This window comes from Balaenoptera musculus, chromosome 6 (genome assembly GCF_009873245.2).
Source record: "Balaenoptera musculus isolate JJ_BM4_2016_0621 chromosome 6, mBalMus1.pri.v3, whole genome shotgun sequence".
Lineage (NCBI taxonomy): Eukaryota > Metazoa > Chordata > Mammalia > Artiodactyla > Balaenopteridae > Balaenoptera > Balaenoptera musculus.
Genome location: NC_045790.1, coordinates 77,531,491 through 77,555,168, shown reverse-complemented (window position 1 = coordinate 77,555,168; position 23,678 = coordinate 77,531,491). Strand labels below are relative to the sequence as shown.

The 23,678-nt window shown below is 39.7% G+C and overlaps 1 protein-coding gene across 1 annotated transcript in view; it reads right to left on the bottom strand.

The window, feature by feature from the left end:
• LOC118896380 (spermatogenesis-associated protein 31D4-like) overlaps positions 1-23,678 on the bottom strand; it is a 210,364-nt gene that overhangs the window by 22,765 nt on the left and 163,921 nt on the right. The window contains exon 4 of the mRNA XM_036854155.1: positions 19,401-19,512. The gene's annotated coding sequence lies outside the window, so the exon portion shown is untranslated. The remainder of the gene's footprint in view (positions 1-19,400; positions 19,513-23,678) is intronic.

The window sequence follows — 23,678 nt, the reverse complement described above, 5'->3', positions numbered from 1 at the left end:
GCTTCATTTGCAAATATTTTCTCCCATTCTGAGGGCTGTCTTTTTGCCTTGTTTATGGTTTCCTTTGCTGTGTAAAAGCTTTTAAGTTTCATTAGGTCCCGTTTGTTTGTTTTTGCTTTTATTTCCATTTCTCTAGGAGGTGGGTCAAAAAGGATCTTGCTGTGATTTATGTCATAGAGTGTTCTGCCTATGTTTTCCTCTAAGAGTTGTATAGTGTCTGGCCTTACATTTAGGTCTTTAATCCATTTTGAGTTTATTTTTGTGTATGGTGTTAGGGAATGTTCTAATTTCATTCTCTTACATGTAGTTGTCCAGTTTTCCCAGCAACGCTTATTGAAGAGGCTGTCTTTTCTCCATTGTATATTCTTGTCTTCTTTAACAAAAATAAGGTGACCATAAGTGCGTAGGTTTATCTCTGGGCTTTCTATCTTGTTCCATTGATCTATATCTCTGTTTTTGTGCCAGTACCATACTGTCTTGATTACTGTAGCTTTGTAGTAAAGTCTGAAGTCTGGGAGCCTGATTCCTCCAGCTCTGTTTTTTCTTTCTCAAGATTGCTTTGGCTATTCAGGGTCTTTTGTGTTTCCATACAAATTATGAAATTTTTTGTTCTGGTTCTGTGAAACATGCCATTGGTAGTTTGATAGGGATTGCATTGAATCTGTAGATTTCTTTGGGTAGTATGGTCATTTTCACAACGTTGATTCTTCCAATCCAAGAACATGGGATATCTCTCCACCTGTTTGTATCATCTTTAATTTCTTTCATCAGTGTCTTATAGTTTTCTGCATACAGGTCTTTTGTCTCCTTAAGTAGGTTTATTCCTAGGTATTTTATTCTTTTTGTTGTAATGGTAAATGGGAGTGTTTCCTTAATTTCTCTTTCAAATTTTTCATCATTAGTGTATAGGAATGCAAGAGATTTCTGTGCATTAATTTTGTAACCTGCTACTTTACCAAATTCATTGATTAGCTTTAGTAGTTTTCTGGTAGCATCTTTAGGATTCTCTATGTATAGTATCATGTCATCTGCAAACAGAGACAGCTTTACTTCTTCTTTTCCGATTTGGATTCCTTTTATTTCTTTTTCTTCTCTGATTGCTGTGGCTAAAACTTCCAAAACTATGTTGAATAATAGTGGTGAGAGTGGACATCCTTGTCTTGTTCCTGATCTTAGAGGAAATGGTTTAAGTTTTTCACCATTGAGAATGATGTTGGCTGTGGGTTTGTCATATATGGCCTTTATTATGTTGAGGTAAGTTCCCTGTATGCCTACTTTCTGGAGGTTTTTTTATCATAAATGGGTGTTGAATTTTGTCAAAAGCTTTTTCTGCATCTATTGAGATGATCATATGGTTTTTAATCCTTCAGTTTGTTAATATGGTGTATCACATTGATTGATTTGCATATATTGAAGAATCCTTGCATTTCTGAGATAAACCCCACTTGATCATGGTGTATGATCCTTTTAATGTGCTGTTGGATTCTGTTTGCTAGTATTTTGTTGAGGATTTTTGCATCTATGTTCATCAGTGATATTGGCCTGTAGTTTTCTTTCTTTGTGACATCTTTGTCTGGTTTTGGTATCAGGGTGATGGTGGCCTCGTAGAATGAGTTTGGGAGTGTTCCTCCCTCTTCTATATTTTGGAAGAGTTTGAGAAGGATAGGTGTTAGCTCTTCTCTAAATGTTTGATAGGATTCGCCTGTGAAGCCATCTGGTCCTGGGCTTTTGTTTGTTGGAAGATTGTTAATCACAGTCTCAATTTCAGTGCTTGTGACTGGTCTGTTTATATTTTCTATTTCTTCCTGGTTCAGTCTCGGCAGGTTGTGCATTTCTAAGAATCTGTCCATTTCTTCCAGGTTGTCCATTTTATTGGCATAGAGTTGCCTGTAGTAATCTCTCATGATCCTTTGTGTTTCTGCAGTGTCAGTTGTTACTTCTCCTTTTTCATTTCTAATTCTATTGATTTGCGTCTTCTCCCTTTTTTTCTTGATGAGTCTGGCTAATGGTTTATCAATTTTGTTCTCAAAGGACCAGCTTTTAGTTTTATTGATCTTTGCTATTGCTTCCTTCATTTCTTTTTCATTTATTTCTGATCTGATCTTTATGATTTCTTTCCTTCTGCTAACTTTGGAGGTTTCTTGGTTCTTCTTTCTCTAATTGCTTTAGGTGTAAAGTTAGGTTGTTTATTTGAGAACAAAGGCTCTCTTTTTCACTCATGTCCCCTCCAGCAACTAGAAATTTATTGAGCAGTGGGGCAAATAAAGAAGTCTGGAAAATTTGATGGAAGATCAGAAAGCACTATTTTACTATTAGGGACACTGATGTTCTAAGGAAATTCTGGCCTTGCAAAAAGAACTTGTTTCTGAAAAGTTGATTTGAGAAGTCCACTGAAACACAAAGACTTCGGGTAGGTACTGCCACTGACTCAGCTTGCATGACAGAGCAACTTATCTCCCAAAGTTCATTGCACTGTCCCTCATGATATCATTAAACTTCAGTGTCCTAGAGGTTACGGGGGAAACTACTCCCTGTTTCATTGTGAAACCAAAGTCCAGATAGATTAAGCTACAGTGAGTAGCACAATCACTGCCATCATTCACAAAACGACTAAATTTCTGGAGGCAACAGTGGAAGCAAAACTGAGGAACTGGCCATCTGGCAAACTTCACTTCCACATCACTGATGCCCCTCTTCTATCCCCAATACATATAGTTCTTTTATATTTGAATCCCCATCAAAATATCCCAAAGACAGCAGTTGGTAAATATTGATATATCTCTTACTCCCAATTGGGTATTTACATTTTTAAAGAGGACTCTTAAAGACCAAAAAGTAATAGTAAAACTTGCAGCATCATGAGTGATAAAATAACTTTATTGGAAATGGGAAGAACCCTGACTATTGGTTTCCCAAACCACTTAAGAAACAGGCTTTGTTGATTAAGATAGTAGGGATAATCAGCTGTCCATTCACCATATCAAACATGTTTTTCACAATTTTAACACAAATCATTATGTCGTGATAAGCTATCCAATGGATTTGGTTAACTATGTTTCTTTCTAAGTATGTTTACATAATGTCTCACTCTCAAGAATCTGAAATAAGAAACACACATCCCTTGGTCACCCACTCTATCGTACAGTGCTAGATTCTGGGAATACTAAGAAATACAAGACATGCTTCCTGTCCTGAAGAATTCTGCATAGTCAAAATAAATAGTAAAGCAGATCATCATTTGGCCAGTACAAATCCCCACAAAAATGCAATAACACACTTACCAAAATCACTGTTTTTCTACTGGTTTCCCACTGCATTTAAAATAAAGACAAAACTTCTTAACAGGCCCATGAAAACCCATATGCTCTAGGTGACAGCCTTTTCTCTGGCCATAAGCCTACTTTCTCTCTCTGCTCCAGACATACCATCCATCTTTCAGTCCCTCATTCTTACCATTCTCCCTCCTTCCCCAGGGCCTTTGAACAGGCTTTTTCCTGAGCCTGGAAAAGTCTTCATTCCGCTTTCTCCCTAGACAAATCCTTTCACTATCAGCAATCAGATCCATTGTAACCACCACCCTCCATTATATGCTTTCATTGCCCCCATGTGCCTATCCCCATATTTTTCACAGTAGCAAATCTTTTATTCATTACATAGTTATTTTATTAATATCTTTCTCTCTACTCAAAGCTCCATGAAGGCAAAGATCATGTCTATTTTCTGCTTATCACTGAATCACTAATGCTTAGCATATAATAGTGGTTCAATAGATACTTGCCTAGATGAATGGATGAATGAATGAATACCTGGACTTCTATAAATAAATTCATTTATATCTCTTTTATTTGATAATAATAATTTCATATATAGTTATTAAAAGTCTAAAGTTCACTCAGCAAATATTTATAAAATTCCTACTATGTACCCGGCACTCTGCTCAGCACTGTAATACAAAGATACAGACATTGTCCCTATCCATGCTGCCTACTGAAGCAGATGAGTAAACAAATAATTACAACACAACATTCATTACAGATAAGAGAAATCCAAAGTGCTATGAGAGCACAGAGGCAAGAATTAACTCTGCCTGGGGAAGCTGAAGAAGACTTCTAAGGAATTGATGTTTGCGTTCTTGAAGAAGAAATAAAAGTGCAACGGGCAAAATAGTGAGAGAAGGCATTCTATGGAGAAAACGGAATGGGAAAAAAGTCAAAAGGTTTGAAGAGCTTAGGATAGGCATGGAAAAGCAAATAGTTCTGTACCACTGTGACTGAGAGTGCATGGAAAGGGAATGACTTGACATGGGATGGAAATTGTAGGCTGACATGAAGCGATGAGGACATGCTAAATCTAAGGTAGGAACAACCCACCCACATGGGACTGAATGGCAGTTAGTGGGAGGTACAGAACAAAGGTTTGGGAAAGTACTAAGAAAGAGAGAAATACCCTCATGGAAATGATGAGGGATATTTGGGAATCAGGGACTCCCTATCTCTGATCACTTTTTCAAAATCATACTTGATAGGACAGTGTTTCCCACACCTCCCTAATGGCAAGAATCACATGGCTGTTAAAGTACATATTCTAGGGACATATCCCAACCCTTCTGAATCAGCGTTCCCAAAGGAGAAACCAGGAATTCTGAATGTTTAACCAACACTCTAGGTAACTTTTATTATCAGGGAAACATGAGAAACATTTTCAAAAGGAACTCCTATTCTACCTTCAGTTAGGCTCACCATCCTTTTCTTCAGCACTGTCCATTGGCCTGTCAAGAATGTGGCTGTCCAAGAAAATATCAACTTCAATTAGCAATTAACACTGCTAATCGCCTGACTCTTATTTCCAATAGAGTGATAAAATATGACTGTGCTAGCATAGGGAAAATACAAGCGTAGTCAGCATATCACTGGGAGAATTGCATACACTACTGGAGGAAAATTTCAACTAATTATGCTCAAATATAAACTAGACTCTGCGTAGAAGGAAGAAAGCCCATGAACTTCTTCCATTAGTATAGTGGCTGATTTCTTAGGTCTGCAAATCCATTTGCTTCTCCCCAGGTGACTAACTATCAACTAAATCATCTGCTGAGTTCCCATGCGCTGTGTGGTTGACTACAAAACAACTGAAATGATTTCAATGCTTAGTCGTTGAGGTTTTCACTGACAGAGAATGGAGAAAGGATATACACTACGTAACACAGCCCAGTCTGTGTTTACCACACTCCCCCCACCCCCCGTACTGGAAAAAAACTCCTTCTGTGCTATTGAGGTATTAGTGTTCAGATTTTGAGTTGGCCACACTGTAATCATTTGAATAGCAGCCCTTCATTTAGCCTACACATTTCCTGTGACCAGCTGGATCATCGCCTGACTATCCACAATTGCAGATGCACATATAAACTTGGGTGCTGTGAGCCTGAACCACTTCTTTTTTTTTTTTTAAATAAATTTATTTATTTTTATTTTATTTATCTATTTTTGGCTGCATTGGGTCTTCGTTGCTGCACGCGGGCTTTTCTCTGGTTGTGGCGAGCAGGGGCTACCCTTCGTTGCGGTGCACGGGCTTCTCATTGCGGTGGCTTCATTTGTTGTGGAGCACAGGCTCTAGGTGTGCGGGCTTCAGTAGTTGTGGCACGCGGGCTCAGTAGTTGTGGCTCATGGGCTCTAGAGCGCAGGCTCATTAGTTGTGGCACACGGGCTTAGCTGCTCCATGGCATATGGGATCTTCCCGGACCAGGGCTCAAACCCGTGTCCTCTGCATTGGCAGGCGGATTCTTAACCACTGTGCCACCAGGGAAGCCCCCTGAACTGCTTCTAATGGGAAGCTTTTGCCCTTCTTGGGGATCCAGCTGGGTAACTGTCTCGAATCTTGGAACTCATTGAAAAGCAATACAGTGGAATCTGGGTTGTTTATACAATTTCCTTCATGGTTTTAGCTAAATAATTTCATATCTCTATGCCTCAGTTTCCTCACCTGCAATTCCTCACAAATGCTGTCTTTTTAGCCTGTATCATATAGTACTATAAAAAGAAAAGATGGTTTTAAGAGTTTGCTTGACAGGATATCAAAATTACATGTTGGCATGAAATCAAATTTAAATGGAAGCCTTATGTTTCAGTGGGCAAATATGTATAATCTGTTGTTTTTCTCATTTATAAATCAAATTAAATGAAGCTAAATTTACAATAGGCACCCTATCTGAGGCAAAAGAAAATTGCTGTGAGGGGGAAAATTTTGTTCAAAAGCAGAACACCTGAGAGGTAAATACTACTATGTCTATATTTTATCTTTCTTTCCTAATGACATTTGAATGTAAAATAAGATGCTCTTAATAAAAGATAACTTTTGAAGACACAAAGTTGAAGGTGACCAATTGGAGTAGTGAGGGCAGAGGGCAAATAACAGTGGTTAAAGATTAAATGGGAAATGAAGAGCATGTAACATTGTTATAGATGGGAAGAGAAAGGGAAGTAGCTGGGGGCAAAACAGGACTGCTACTTTGTTTTCAGATAATATAATCATGGCTGCCTTATAGTTTTCAGCTTTTCAAAATGAGGATTATGGGCTGATCATTCAAGAAATGTAATGTATATTTTCAAGAAATTTAATGTATGTTTTCAGATACATTAAAACGTATGTATATTAAATTTAATTTTAATTTTTAAAAAAATTTATTGGAGTATAGTTGATTTACAATGTTGTGTTAGTTTCAGGTGTACAGCAAAGTGATTCAGTTATCATATACACAACTCATTCTTTTTCAGATTCTTTTCCCATATACGTTATTACAGAATACTGAGTAGAGTTCCCTGTGCTATACAGTAGGGCCTTGTTGGTAATCTATTTTATATATAGTAGTGTGTGTATGTTAATCCCAAGTTCCTAATTTGTCCCTCCTCTCCATGTTTCCCCTTTGGTAACCATAAGTTTGTTTTAGAAATTTGTGAGTCTTTTTCTGTTTTGTCAATAAGTTTATTTATATCATTTTTAATTAGATTCCACATATGAGGGATATCATATGATATTTGTCTTTCTCTATCTGATTTACTTAGTATGATAATCTCTAGGTCCATACATGTTGCTGCAAATGGCATTATTTTGTTCTTTTTTATGACTGAGTAGTATTCCATTGTATATCTGTACTACATATTCTTTATCCATTCCACTGTTGATGGACATTTAGGTTGCTTCCATGTCTTGGCTATTGTAGATAGTGCTGCAGTAAACATTGGAGTGCATGTATCTTTTCGAATTATGGTTTTCTCCAGATATATGCCCAGGAGTGGGATTGCTGGATGATGTGGTAGTTCTATTTTTTGTTTTTTAAGGAAACTCCACACTGATCTCCACAGTGGCTGTACCAATTTACATTCTCACCAACAGTGCAAGAGGGTTCCCTTTTCTCTACACCCTCTCCAGCATTTTTTGTTTGTAGGCTTTTTTTTTTTTTAATATTTATTTATTTATTTGGCTGTGCTGGGTCTTAGTTGCCACATGCGGGATCTTCCTTGTGACATGTGGGATCTTTTAGTTGCGGTGTGCAGGATCTTTTAGTTGCGGCATGCAGGCTCTTAGTTGCAGCATGCAGGATCTAGTTCCCTGATCAGGGATTGAACCGAGGCCCCCTGCATTGGGAGCACAGAGTCTTAACCACTGGGCCACCAGGGAAGTCCCCATTTGCAGACTTTTGGTGATGGCCATTCTGACCAGTGTGAGATGATACCTCACTGTAGTTTTGATTTGCATTTCTCTGATAATTAGTGATGTTGAGCATCTTTTCATGTACTTTTTGGCCATCTGTATGTCTTCTTTGGAGAAATGTCTATTTAGATCTTCTGCCCGTTTTTTATTTGGGTTGTTTGTCGGTTTTTGTTTTTTTTTTACATAGAGCTGCATGAGCTGTTTGTAAATTTTGGAGATTAATCCCTTGTTGGTTGCATCATTTGCAAATATTTTCTCTCATTCTGTGGGTTGTCTTTTCGTTTTGTTTATGGTTTCCTTTGCCATGCAGAAGCTTTTAAGTTGAATTAGGTCCCATTTGTTTATTTTTGTTTTTATTTTCATTACTCTAAGAGGTGGATCAAAAAAGATATTGTTGTGATTTATGTAAAAGAGTATTCTGACTATGTTTTCCTCTAAGAGTTTTATAGTGTCTGGTCTTACATTTAGGTCTTTGATCCATTTTGAGTTTATTTTTGTGTGTGGTGTTAGAGAATGTTCTAATTTCTTTCTTTCTTTCTTTCTTTCTTTTTTTGTTCATGTGGTATGGCTTGCAGGATCTTAGTTCCCTGACCAGGGATCGAACCCAGGCCCTGTGACTGAATGTGCTGAGTCCTAACCACTGGACTGCCAGGGAATTCCCCTAATTTCTTTATTTTACATGTAGCTGTCCAGTTTTCCCAGCACCATTTATTAAAGAGACTGTCTTTTCTCCATTGTATAGTCTTGTCTCCTTTGTTGTAGACTAATCGACCATAGGTGCATGAGTTTCTTTCTGGGCTTTCTATCCTGTTCCATTTATCTATATATCTGTTTTTGTGCCAGTACCATACTGTTTTGATGACTGTAGCTTTGTAGTATAGTCTGAAGTCAGGGAGCCTGACTTCAGCTCCATTTTTCTTTCTCAGGATTGCTTTGGCTATTCGGGGTCGTTTGTGTTTCCATACAAATTTTAATTTTTAAAAAAAAGATGACTTCTTTCCCAAAATGTTGTAATGCTTATTTGGTAAAAGAGGTCTTGGAGAGTGAGAGCTACAAATATGGAGAGGGAAAAAGAGTAATTCCTGAGTGTTACTGAACAGTAGACAGATTTCTAAAAATTCTAGAAATTGTACTTGGTAGACCAAATAGATACATTTAAATGAGGATACCAGGAAATGCTGGCCATTGCTTTGCAAATGGCCATCTCTAAATTTTACAGATATTATGTCCAGTCACAGAAAGATCCATGGGGTTTTCCAATGTTTCTTGCCCTTTGGTCTACAGTGTAATTTCTCAAAGAGTGTTTACAATGGATGATGATAAGAATTATACAGAAAAAAATAAAACAGGAGGGTCATGTTCAGAACCCATATATATGGACACTTGATTTATGACAAAAATGAAACTACAAGAAGTGAGGAAAGAATGTACATTACAATAAATAATGCTGGAAAAACTAGACAGCCACAAGGGGGAAAATTATGTTAAATCAAAGACATTAAATAAAAAAGAATAATTCACACTGTGTATTTGACATCTCATAGTACAAAGCAGTGCTTCTCCAAGTGTGGCCCATGGACCACTTGCATCCAGGTCACCTGGGTGATACTTAAAGATATAGATACTTGAGCCTACCTTAGACTTGTTGGTTCTCTAGTAGTAAGACTTAAGAATCTGTATTTTTGTCAAACTCCCCTAGATGTTTTTTAGTACACTAAAGCTTGAGATTCACCAGCAAAGCATTTTGCAGTTAGAAAAACAACTATCTGAACCCCAGCTCTGCAAATTTATGGGCTAATTAATTAATCTGTCTAATGTAAGTTTTCTTCCCAGTAAAGTGGTGATAATAATAGCCTCATAGGTAAGTTGTGATGACTGAATGAGATATTGCATATGCAGTGCTTACCGTAGTCCTGGTTGATAACAGACACTCCATAAATGTTAAAATTACTCTCCATATCCAGTAAACCTGCTAAAAATGATGTGTTTTCAATCATAAACAAAAAATTTCCATTGTAAAGTTATAATTTTGTACTAGTATTACTGTATATAAAGGACAGTACCTTTCTCGAGCATACTGACATGTAAGCGGAGAGTATTTGATCTTGTGAACTTGTTTGGAGGTAACATCTAGACAATATAGCTATTCATTCATACACTTGCACCAAAAAAATTGTGGTCCCATCTAAAAGATGCAACCTTATGGGACTTCCCTCGTGGCGCAGTGGTTAAGAATCCGCCTGCCAATGCAGGGGACACGGGTTCGAGCCCTGGTCCAGGAAGATCCCACATGCTGTGGAGCAACTAAGCCTGTGCACCACAACTACTGAGCCTGTGCTCTGGAGCCCATGAGCCACAACTACTGAGCCTGTGTGCCACAACTGCTGAAGCCCGTGAGCCTACAGTCCGTGCTCCACAACAAGAGAAGCCACCACAATGAGAAGCCCGCACGCCACAATGAAGAGTGGCCCTCACTCGCCTCAACTAGAGAAAACCTGTGTGCAGCAATGAAGACCCCACACAGCCAAAAATAAATAATAAATAAATAAATAAATTTATCAAAAAAAAAAAAAAAGATGCAACCTTAGGTCTTGTGCATGTGATGCAATGAGGGACATCTGCCCCATGACCCCAATGAGCTAAATCACCTTGGGAATGAATGTATGGCAGATTAATTCATTCAGCAAACATTTACTGGAGGATTATGATGTTCCAGGTACTGTGCCAGACTCTGAGCATTAAGAAGAGAAAGATGTGGTCCTTCCCCTCCAGTAGCACATAGTTTATGAGATGTTGCAGCATGTTATCTTCACATTTACATGTATTACACATGCAACAATTTCTTTACACATTAATTACACATTAAGATTTTTGTTAAATGGCTAGGAAACTGGAAAAGCCTGTTTTTTTCGGACAGGCTTTTTTGAATAAGGGAAAAGAAAAATATTAAACAGTACATTTACTGTACCTAGCTTCCTTTTCTCCTCCTGCCCCCCAAAGCGAACATTTTTCTTTGAAACTTTGAAAACAATGCTCCATTTTCTTCTAGCACCCAGCACTGCTGAAAGTAAGTGTGATACAATGAGTAAATGAAGGAAACTGCCCGGTGAAACAAAAGCTACCTTAGCAGCTTCTCTGGTCTGTCCACTCATCTCCTTGCTCTTCAGTACTCAGGGACTAACTATCAGTGCTGGAAAGTGGACAGCTACTTTAGAAAGTAATGGGGAGGGCTTCCCTGGTGGCGCAGTGGTTGAGAATCTGCCTGCCAATGCAGGGGACACGGGTTCGAGCCCTGGTCTGGGAAGATACCACATGCCGCGGAGCGACTAGGCCCGTGAGCCACAATTGCTGAGCCTGCGCGTCTGGAGCCTGTGCTCCGCAACAGGAGAGGCCGCGATAGTGAGAGGCCCGCGCACCACGATGAAGAGTGGCCCCCGCTTGCCGCAACTGGAGAAAGCCCTCGCACAGAAACGAAGACCCAACACAGCCAAAAATAGATAAATAAATAAATAAATTTTTTAAAAAAGAAAGTAATGGGGAAAAGAGTTGACGAATCAGGGCCCGACTGTGCCCACTCATAACCAGGAACACCTGAGATTCAGGTGAGACGTTTTGCAGAGACCGTCTATACCAGATTCCTAGGATTACCATAACTAAGTTCCACCATAACAAAGTTGGGTGGCTAAAACAACATAAATTTATTCTTTTGCAGTCTGGAGACCAGAAATTCAACAGCAAGGTGTCAGCAGGGCCAGACTCCCTCTAAGGGCTCTAGGGAAGAATCTGTTCCATGCCTCTCTCCTAGCTTCCGATAATTGCAGGCAATTCTTGGTATTCCTTGTCTTGTAGCTGCATTGCTCTAATCACTGCCTCAAACATCACATGGCCTTCCTCTCTCTGTGTCATCTCTTCTTATAAGAACACCAGTCCTTGGATTATAGGCTCAATCTATTCTAAGATGTTCATGTGAATTTGACTAATTACATCTGAAAAGATCCTATTTCTAAATAATGACATTCTAAGGTTCCGAGTGGATATGAATTTGGGGGAGACACTATCCAACCCAGTCCAGTCTCAGGAGAGCATGGTCTTAGGGGAAGGCGGTGATAAGGGTTAGTTGAAACGCAGTCAGGCAGCAGATGGGAGCACAGGCCAGGAGACAGAAACAGCTGCACACTTAGCATCCAGCAGCACTGATCTATTCAGGATTGCCTTCCCACATGTTCCTACCTTCACTGACAGGGCCCACATGTCCATTTAGGCATAAGAGGCACAGGGTCAAGGTACCTTTAGGGGACCATGAAAATGTTTCAATCTCTTTTAAAATCTAAAGAAAAAATAAATATAATCCAACCTGGATTATATTGATATTTATATCAGTACAGTCATAACACACAATTTTTAATATTTTTTATGGAGGAGGGGGCTCAGGAGAGGCTAAAGTGCTTAAGGCACACAAAAGTCATAATGCAGCCCTATTTACCAATGTTCATGTTCATGCTCTCTGGTGGAAATTTCCTCCCTCTTCCATCATCCATCTTACCCTTCAGGCCTCAATTTATGAATCATTTGTCTTGGGGAAACTTTCCTTGAGAAAATTTTCTCCTCCATCTCACCTCTCTTCCATCCCCCCACATACTCACACCTGGCTTGGTTTATGTGCTCCTTATGTGCATAGCTCTATCACTCTGTCTCCACGTTGTGTTACAATGACCCATTTCTATGGAGTCACTCAGAGACTAAATATCAGGTATCATTGTGATGCACACGCTATTGGTGCTCCACCTAGATCCACTTTGTCATTATCGTGTCTCAGACGTCATGAGTGCAAGGCTCACACTCCAAGCCTCCCAGAGAAACTGTCCTTGCCTGACAGAACTGTCTGGCAGTGCTTGCGAGCTCACATTAGCCTCTACTCATCCCCACCTCCAAGGGTGGTCCATAGCTAACCAGTGACCGATAGCAGGGTTGTAACAGCCCAGCCCCCTGGCCAACGGGGAGAATAACTTGTATGGTACCATTCACTCTCCAGAGTGTCCCATGAAATCACATCATAGCTTAGCTTCTTCCCCTGCCCTATTCTGTTTCCCCACCATATTTACAGCATTCCCTCAGGATTAAATGGCTTGCTAAGAATACCCACATCAATCTCTGCTTCTAGGGAGCATGACCTGAGACATTTTGAACTGCCAGGACCAGCATTAACAAACTGGCAAAAACTGTCTAATAAATGAACATATTGAATGAATGAATGAGTGGACAAATGAAGGAATAAATGTTGGAGAGACATAGAAGCAAGCATCAAAGACCTACACAGGCCTTTACAAGGGCTGAACTGATAATAAAAGAACTTCAGTCCTTGCTAAACTAACAACTTGAGCACAGGGAGAAAAGATAGGCATGTAGGCTCTAGAACAATGGCTTAAGACAGGTTTACTCACAAAAACTGGGGAAGAGTCTGACAATTAGACCTGAAGGACAATGCCTGCTGTGTGCCCGGTTAGTCACTTTCACATATACCAACAGACTAAGATGATATTAAGCCACCAAAACTGATGGAGATTTCCTTAAATTCTCTCAGACCTGACTGGCCCAGAGCTGGGGACAAAATGAGTTTGCAAGTTTGGATTATGAGGTTAGTTCCAATGAATATCTGGAAACGATGATTTGTTGATGAAAGGCTGCCTTTGAAGACCTGATACCTTGCGACAGCACCCTGGTGACCCTAAAAGTGTGGTCCTCTGGAGCCAGTGTCAGACAAGCTGGGAAAATAAGAGAAGATTTCATGGCATGGAATTTCTATCATAGATATGGTTCTTTGTAATTTAAGCAGATCCTCTCAACCTTTGCAGCAGTTTTGGAGCTGAGCAGATGGCAGGGGAAGGCTTGACTAAGTGGTGAAGTTTCAGCTGCAAAAGGCAATTCCTAGAATGACAATTCAGAAACTCATTTCCCCCAACACTTATCATATTGGCAGAGGGTTCATGAATCTTTTTAGGAAAACGAGAAGGAAGCAGTGCATCAGAATAAGGCATCCTATGTTTGGTTAGGTTATATGGAAGCAAACACTACTGAATCCAATTCTTCCTTTGTGTTTGCTATTCCCAAGGCAGAGGGCCAGACTTGTTTGTAAATTAAATAATACCAAAAAAGCTAAAGCTCAGGGTCTGCAATCTAAAAGACCTCCAGCACACAAAGCAACTATTAAATGCATTCTAAGTTGCTCCAACCCTGGCCAGCATTACAGACCCCTGTAGTTTCCAGCTATATCTTTTAAAGCCCCAACCCCCAGGCCATGGACTGGTACCGGTCCGTGGCCTGTTAGGAACCGGGCCGCACAGCAAGAGGAGAGAGGCAGGCGGGCGAGCAAAGCTTCATCTGTATTTACAGCCGCTCCCCATCGCTTGCATTAGCGCCTGAGCTCCATCTCCTGGCAGATCAGTGGTGACATTAAATTCTCATAGGAGCACAAACCCTACTGTGAACTGCACATGCGAGGGATCTAGGTTGCCTGCTCCTTATGAGAATCTAATGCCTGATGATCTGAGGTGGAGCTGAGGCAGTGATGCTAGCTCTGGGGAGTGGCTGCAAATACAGATTATCATTAGCAGAGAGGTTTGACTGCACAGAGACCATAGTAAATCAGTTGCTTGCAGACTCATATCAAAACCGTATCAGTGAGTGGCAAGTGAAAACAAGCTCAGGGCTCCCACTGATTCTGCATTATGGTGAGTTGTATGATTATTTCATTATATATTACAATGTAATAATAATAGAAATAAAGTGCACAATAAATGTAATGTGCTTGAATTATCCCGAAACCATCCCCCTCCCCAGGTCTGTGGAAAAATTGTCTTCCACTAAACCGGTCCCTGGTGCCAAAAGGGTTAGGGACTGCTGTTATAAAGAAACAACGAGTTTGTAGAAAGAACATAATCTGGACTCAAATCCTGCCTCTGATACTAAATAACTATATTATCTTGAACAAATTGCTTTTCCTTTCCGAGCCTGTTTCCACAAATGTAACATGGGGATGGAGGTGGGGGAGGGGATAATAGCAATCTCAAAGGATTATTGTAAAAATTCAGTGTGATAATGTTTATGAAAGTAACTGGCAAACAGTAGACTTTAAACTCATATCAGTTTTTCTTCATTTCTATTCTGCCTAGCTTGGCAGAAGTTTATGTCAAAATAGCTGCGTTCTTTCAAACCATTTCAGCTCTGGCTCATCTATAATTTTTCCTTTATCTTCAAGTAACTTTAATATTAAAGTTTGAGTTCCTTGAAATTCCATAGCCCTTATTCTGTGTGAACGAAGCAATGAGGTCCGGCTTTTGGGATTTTAGTTTCGATCCTTTGCATTGTGTATGTAACAAACTATAAATGCATTCGATATTCAGAAACTATAAATGTATATTGTCTTTTAGTGAGGACTGAGGACTGGTTGTTTTAATTCAGTTTAAATTACTCAAATGCAACAAAAGTGTTATCAACTGAGATTATTTCTGTGGCAAATAATAGAAAAGCTATCCAACTGGCTTTAAAAATTCAGGGAATTTACTAGCTCCTGTAACTGAAAAGTCCATAGGACTTTCCATGGGTTGGTCCCAGGCATGGTTTGGTCTAGGCTGGCTCAATTTTTCTGCAGTTACCTCAGTTCTGTCTGCCTTCAAATGTTGGCTTTGTTCTTGGGCTGGCCTCATAAAATGACTGCCAGCAGCACTTATGGTGGTTCCGCAGTCACATCCAAGGGTAGAACAAAGGCCAAAGCCAGTTTTTGGAAACATCATCATACAAAAGTCCCAGGCTTCACTCTTACTGGACTATTCCAACACAGTGTCTGTAGGATGGGAACTGCTATGCTCTGACTGGCTTAAACCTGTATCAATCACTATGACAGGGAACTGGGATTATTCTGAGAGGCTTAGATCAAGCAGGACCCTCCTCTGGATCTGAAGATAAGGTTCATCCCTCCTAAAGTCCATGGTTGTCACTCAAGGAAGCTGAAATGGATGGTAAAGGAACAAATTCAATGTCTGCTAGAATTAAAAACTAAATTTTAGCAATTTAGTAGTGCTCCTAAATGTCTGGTTTTTCTTTTTGAAATTATCACTTATTTCACTACACTGAACTCTTTCCAAATAAAATATCACACTTTAGCATCCAAGGGCAATGTTACACTGAGAGTCAACTAATACAAGGCAAGACATCAGCAGGAATTTCAGGACATCAAGATGAGAGCTCTTCTTTCTTGTTTTTTCTCTCTCCACTTTCCCTTATTTTTGTCTCACTCTATTTTCTCATGAATTTTTTTCTCACTTTCTTCCATCTATATTCCTCTTTTTCTTTTCTTTTTTTTTTCTTTTCTCTTTTTATTTTATTTATTTATTTTTAACATCTTTATTGGAGTATAATTGCTTTACAATGGTGTGTTAGTTTCTGCTTTATAACAAAGTGCATCAGCTATACATATACGTATATCCCCATATCTCCTCCCTCTTGCGTCTCCCTCCCTCCCACCCTCCCTATCCTACCCCTCTAGGTGGTCACAAAGCACCGAGCTGATCTCCCTGGGCTATGTGGCTGCTTCCCACTAGCTATCTATTTTACATTTGGTAGTGTATATATGTCCATGCCATTCTCTCACTTCGTCCCAGCTTACCCTTCCCACTCCCCATATCCTCAAGTCCATCCTCTACGTCTGCATCTTTATTCCTGTCCTGCCCCCAGGTTCTTCAGAACCTTTTTTTTTTTTTTTTTATTCCATATATATGTGTTAGCATATGGTATTTGTTTTTCTCTTTCTGACTTACTTCACTCTGTATGACAGACTCTAGGTCCATCCACCTCACTACAAGTAACTCAATTTCATTTCTTTTTATGGCTGAGTAATATTCCATTGTATATATGTGCCACATCTTCTTTATCCTTTCATTTGTCGATGGACACTTAGGTTGCTTCCATGTCCTGGCTATTGTAAATAGAGCTGCAATGAATATTTTGGTACATGACTCTTTTTGAATTATGGTTTTCTCAGGGTATATGCCCAGTAGTGGGATTGCTAGGTCATATGGTAGTTCTATTTTTAGTTTTGTAAGGAACCTCCATACTGTTCTCCATAGTGGCTGTATCAATTTACATTCCCAGCAACACTGCAAGAGGGTTCCCTTTTCTCCACACCCTCTTCAGCATTTATTGTTTGTAGATTTTTTGATGATGGCCTAAATAGACATTTCTCCAAAGAAGATATACGGATAGCCAACAAACACATGAAAGAATGCTCAACATCACTAATCATTAGAGAAATGCAAATTAAAACTACAACGAGGTATCACCTCACACCAGTCAGAATGGCCACCATCTTTTTCTTTTCTTAATATGCCTTTTAAAATATGCAAACATAACAGGATGTGAGATTAGACATTTCTTGATGTCTAACCAGGAAATTTTAGCTAGAGCCTCAAAGCTATCAAAACAGATCATCATCTAGGGACACGTCCTCTCAGAAATTATTAAAAGAGGTCAAACTCATCCATTGCTCACCTCCCCAGCAGCATATGAAAGAGAAAACTAGAGATTCATCAGAAAGAAAGTTCTTCAAAGGTGAATTTATATGTAGAGATGAGAAAGGGATGTCTTCACCCAGCCTGGAGACAACTGAAGAAGCTTTCAAGTGAATCACTCAGAAAAGCCAGAGCTTGTCAGATAAGGGAGGCTGGTATCTTACTTACTTTAAGCTGGATATTTTAAAAATTCCAGGGGAATTCCCTGGCAGTCCAGTGGTGAGGACTCGGTGCTTTCAATGCCAGGGCCCAGGTTGGATCCCTGGTCAGGGAACTAAGATCCCACAAGCCATGTGGCACGGCCAAAAAAAAAAAAATCCATAATACTGGAGTTTGGTGGGACAGGGTGGGAAAGGAAAGAGTGAAAGTACAGATAATGCCCATCTTTCCCACTGCCAAACCCCAAGCTTTGAGTCAGAATTAAGCTGAGGAGAGAGCAAAGAACTTGGGCGAAACTTTTAAACTGTATGCAGGATGGAGAGTCATTGTGTGGGGTTTTTTTTAGATTCAACTAGGTTCTCTAATACTTGAAAATATAACTCTTCAATAATAGCCAAACATGATTCTGCCTGAGCTGTTTTCAAGAGGTGAGGAAGCAAAAGTCCTAAAGCATGTTGTTAGTTGTAGGAATATTTAAAAAATGTTTTGCCTTACATTTTAATGTAAAGAAAAAAGTTGTTTCCTAATTGTACCCCCACTAAATTCAGTTTATGTAATAAACTTACTATAGGAATGCAAATTATCATATATGCATCTTCAATATACTTTCTCTGAGCATACCTCAATAATGCATCAGTGGGGTCTTCCAGGAAATGCAGAATTTTCATACAGAGCAATTGAGGAGTTTACAAAGATTTGGGGCAGTGGGAGGCTAAGGTCAGCAAACGGAGGAAGGACGGAGAAACACCAGAGGGAGCCTTAGAGAGGCCTGCAGAGAGAAGGGGAGGGAGTGGTCACCCAAGCCCAAAGAGGGATGGACCTGAGCTTCTCTCTGATGTGCTGGTGCCTTCGATAGCAGCAGGCAAGGAAGCCCAGCCGGTGCTGGGCACAGAGCAGGATGGAGACCAGTGAAAAGCTCAGTGGGATTGGCAAATAGCGAATATTCAGCACATAGATTTCATTTTCTAAAGTCTAACAAATATCATTGTAACTGATACAGAATACTCAAAGTACTTAAAACTGGTGATAAAGTAGAATTTCCCCATTGAGTCTCTTAGCAAAAACAGAATTACATTCCTGAAGGAGAAAAAATTAACCACAGGCCAATGAAATCGGCCTTAAGAGTATACAAAATGTATTTAAACACAAATGTTATTCACCTAAAATTCACCTAAACATGTGATAAAAGTTAATCACCAAAACAAATCTGGAAATAAAAATGCTGAAAATGAAAACCAAAGAAACAGTGACCCTATGTAAGATCACAAATAACAAGCCGAAGGCCCACTTCGCCCACGCTGACCTGGCAGCACAGACTATTAAAGTACCATCTCTTTCAACATCTTTGCTCAGACAGGTCCTCAATGGTATATTTTCTGACACCTAGGCAGTCTAAAATCATGATAAAGTCATCTGTATTCCTAAGAATACAGAAAGCTTTGTCATTCTTAGCATCTCAAAAGATCACTTCTTCCCTTTGCATCATTTTTCCATTACTCTCTGCATTCTTATCTTTGTGAATTTAGAGCAGGGCATCTAATTTTTCCACATCTTTGTTTTTTCTCACTGATTAAATAAGGACGCAAGATTTGTTCAACTCATTCTTTCCCCAACCTATCCCTCCAGTTGGTTCCCACATTCCAACCATACAACACTCAGTCTTTCTCTCTCTGAACTCAACTAAGTGCAGAGTTCTGTGTTCTGTCATTGCTCTGCAAAAGCTTCCTCTCTGTCCCCATCACACACACACGCACACACACACACACACACACACACACACACACCCTTCCACCACTCCACCGTCCAAGGAAATCCTTCAAGGTCCAATTTAAATGTTATCTCTTCTCTCAACCCCCCACTAATCTTGCCCCATTCCACACCCCCAAGCCCAATATGATCAATAGAGTTGAATATCCCCTCTCCTCTGCTCACCTGGTACTTAGTCCCCTTAGAATGGTCTTTATTACCTACCTCACAGTTAGCTCTTTCGGTGACCATCTTCCCATTAGACTGATAGATCTTGGAGGCAGAAACCATGCCATTTATTTCTGCATCTCCAGTGGCAGAGGGAAAAGGTTTATGCCTAAAGAAAGAAACAAAAATATCTGAAAAGGTTTTCAAGATCTTTTTAAGGTTTTGTAAGCAATAGAAATAACCCCTGTGCACTCCCCTCTGCTCTACTGGTACATTAGGGCCAGGGCTACAAGGAGATAGATGGTGGACATGGACACAGGCTTCCCCTTTGACCAGAAATCAGGTCAAGGCCACCTCAAAATCCATCTAACACAAAGACAAGAACAACATGTAATAAATTAAAACCACCTTTTGCTACTTAATTCTTAGCTGTGTTCTACACGTCAAGTTGCCTTAACATGAGAGGTGGCTGTTCATTAATATCTTACTGTTTATTAATGAGCGCTATGTTTACAAAGTGGGTTGTGCTGCTACACATTTACACAGTTATAAATAAAGCAAACTGCCAAGAGATTAGCTGTGGAAGATCTGAGATTTTGTTTTCACAAGGACTCTCCCAGTCACTTCACGCTTATGGCAAATTCATGACTGTACCCTAAGGTCTATTTAGCCTAGACTAAGCGGCTGTCACCAGCCCCATTAATGCCGCAGCAAACTCAGTGGAGCTGCTTTCAGACCAGGGAGGAGAATGATGTCACTTTGCTTTTAATAGACACCATTCTGAAGTCTTTGCGTTTCCTTTGCAGTCAGCAAAGACAGACCCCAAGTTCAGGAAGAGAAGTTTCTGACTATAAACTTTCAAGACTTCCCTTCCTGCCCACCCGTCTCTTTTGAGTCATGTTGACTATGCTCATTAGATGGGTTACTCATGTACAGTAAGTTCCTATTATTTGCAACCCATTGTTCTCTAAAACTGCTTTGTAAACTATAAAGGGCTTTAAAAATTCACTTGTTTTCCTGCCTGAGGTGAGGACAACTCCTCCTCCAGCTGAAATTATCAGCACACAAATCACAACTATCCACCAGTGAGGACAGACTTTCCCTGATTTCTAAAGCAACATATTAAAGCGGAAAGAACCCTTTATTTAGTGAACTAAAGGCTTAGGTCCAAATTCTGGCTACATTACCAGGGCTTGGACTAATCTGAGGTGAACAAGGGGCCCAGGGAACAAAATTTAAGGCAGCCCTCACTCTCAGATCTCCCTGGTCCTGCCCCATCCACTATAATCTCTGAGAATTTTTTTTTTTTTTGAGGGCAAATTCATATAACACAAAATTAACCATTTGGAAGTGTACAATTCAGTGACATTTAGTAGAGTCACAATGTTGTGCAACCACCACCTCTATTTAGTTGCAAACATTTTCGTCACCCCAAAGGGAAACCTCATACCCATTAAGTAGTCACACCTCATCCGTCCCTCCCTCCAATCCCTGGCAACCACCAACTGCCTTCCTATCTCTGTGGTTACAACATGTGTGCTTTTGAGTAGCAGTACTAATAACCAAGTTACCTTGTGCCAAGACACTATTTGAAGAGTTTTATGTGCATTAATTCAATTAATCCTCACAAAAAAACCCAATGAGGTAGACATTAATATCCCCAGGTGAATGGCTTATTATTTAATTCTCTAATTACCATTTCTTCATCTGTAAAATGAAGAAAACAGCAACACTCTAACAACAGTTTGCTAAGCACATTTATGTGAGAGGCATTGTTCTAAGTCAGGAATAGCAATAGGATTCAACTCTAACTGGGAGTGACTTCCTGTAGAAAAGAGGGAGAGGAATTCTTGAGCTAGCTCGCTGGACGAGTGTAATCATCGACTCGTGATGTCTGCCATGGACAGAGGATTGGGTGAAGTGCTGTAAGAAATGGAGATTTGCTCTCCCTCCTAGACAAGTAAGGGAAAAAAAAAAAAGACAAGTAAAATCAGACTCTGCCTCAGTCCAGAACAAGAAGGAAGCAATTCCATGTGAGTGTAATGAGGCAGTGAAGGCAGTTTGTACAGTGTTAAGAGCAGAGGCTTTGGAATTTGAAACAAAACAAAATGGAATGTGTTAAATTCTCAACTCTGCAGCTCATAGGTAATATCTTGAAAATGTTATCTAACCTTTCTTACTCTCACTTTCTCTTTTGTAAAATAGCTAATAAATCTAATTCATAAAGTTCTGGTGGGAATGACATGAGATCATGTGAGTGAATGGCTAAGCACTGTATCTGACATATAGTAAGAGCTTAATAAAAGGCTAGGAAATAAAATATATATATTGTATTATATATTACATATTATATCATATAATATTAGGTATATTATACATACTTTATATATTTAATATTGTATATATAAAGAGAATATGTGTGTATGTACATATGTGTGTACAATATATATAAATATTCAAATATAAAAATAAGTATAAATATATATATATATACATACACCCATTCTCTCCTCTTTATAGGACATAGAATAGACACAAAGGAGGACTCAAGTCTACTTGCAAGAGGGAATGGAGATTAGAAAAGCTTTCTTACAAAAGGAGGCCCTTGAGATCATTCTTGAAAGAATAGACCCATATGCCTGCCTCATCCTGTTGTTTTGAGGATTTGGTGACATCATTTATTTAAAGCACTTTGCACAATGCCTGCAGTCCACAAATGTTAGCTAAGTATAATGTTTTTGTTGGCTGCTTTATTATTCCATTGTGACCCTCTGAATCCGTCAAATTTCTTGATGGCAAAGAACAGAAACTGCCTCCAGGTAACTCAAGCAGAAGAGAAATTTCTTGGAAGGGTCTCAGAGAGCTCAATGACTCAACAGGAAGCAGGCTCAGAGCAGAGACAGGAACCCAGAGGGGCCAGGCAGCTGAGGACACAGCCTGGACCAACTCCCTGGAGCAGTCTGGTTAGGTCAGTGCCATGGACACCATTGCTGCTGGGCACTCAGCACTGTTGCCATCGTCAAGAGTGAGTCTCCTACTGGGCATATACCCTGAGAAAACCATAATTCAAAAAGATATATGTACCCCAATGTTCACTGCAGCACTATTTACAATAGCCAGGTCATGGAAGCAACCTAAATGCCCATCGACAGACGAATGGATAAAGAAGATGTGGTACATATATACAATGGAATATTACTCAGCCATAAAAATGAACAAAACTAGGTCATTTGTAGAGATGTGGAGGGACCTAGAGACTGTCATACAGAGTGAAGTAAATCAGAAAGAGAAAAACAAATATCGTATATTAATGCATATATGTGGAATCTAGAAAAATGGTACAGATGGACTGGTTTGCAAGGCAGAAATAGAGACACAGATGTAGAGAACAAACGTATGGACACCAAGGGGGGGAAGTGGGGGTGGGGGGTGGGGGGATGAACTGGGAGATTGGGATTGACATGTATACACTAATATGTATAAAATAGATAACTAATAAGAACCTGCTGTATAAAAAAATAAAATAAAATTCAAAAAAAAAAAAGAGAGTGAGTCTCCTACTGGGCATATACCATGAGAAAACCATAATTCAAAAAGAGTCATGTACCACAATGTTCATTGCAGCACTATTTACAACAGCCAGGACATGGAAGCAACCTAAGTGTCCATCGACAGATGAATGGATAAAGAAGTTGTGGCACATATATACAATGGAATATTACTCACCCATAAAAAGTAACAAAATTGAGTTATTTGTAATGAGGTGGATGGACCTAGAGTCTGTCATACAGAGTGAAGTAAGTCAGAAAGAGGAAAATAAATACCATATGCTAATGTATATGGAATCTAAAAAAAACGGTACTGATGAACCTAGAGGCAGAGCAGAAATAAAGACACAGATGTAGAGAATGGACTTGAGGACACGGCGGGGTGGCGGGGGTGGTGAGGGGAAGATGGGATGAAGTGAGAGAGTAGCATTGACATATATACACTACCAAATGTAAAATGGATGGCTCGTGGGAAGCTGCTGCATAGCACAGGGAGATCAGCTCAGTGCTTTGTGACCACCTAGAGGGGTGGGATAGGGAGGGTGGGAGGGAGGCTCAGGAGGGAGGGGATATGGGGATATATGTATACATACAGCTGATTCACTTTGTTGTACAGCAGAAACTAACACAGTATTGTAAAGCAATTATACTCCAATAAAGATGTAAAAAAAAAAAAAAACGAGCCCAGTTTATAAGGGTCCAGGGAGTGGTTCACCCAGAAAGGGCATAAATCCTCTTCCCAGGGAGCATTTCAGGATCATTTCCGAGATGCCTGCCAGCCAAGGGT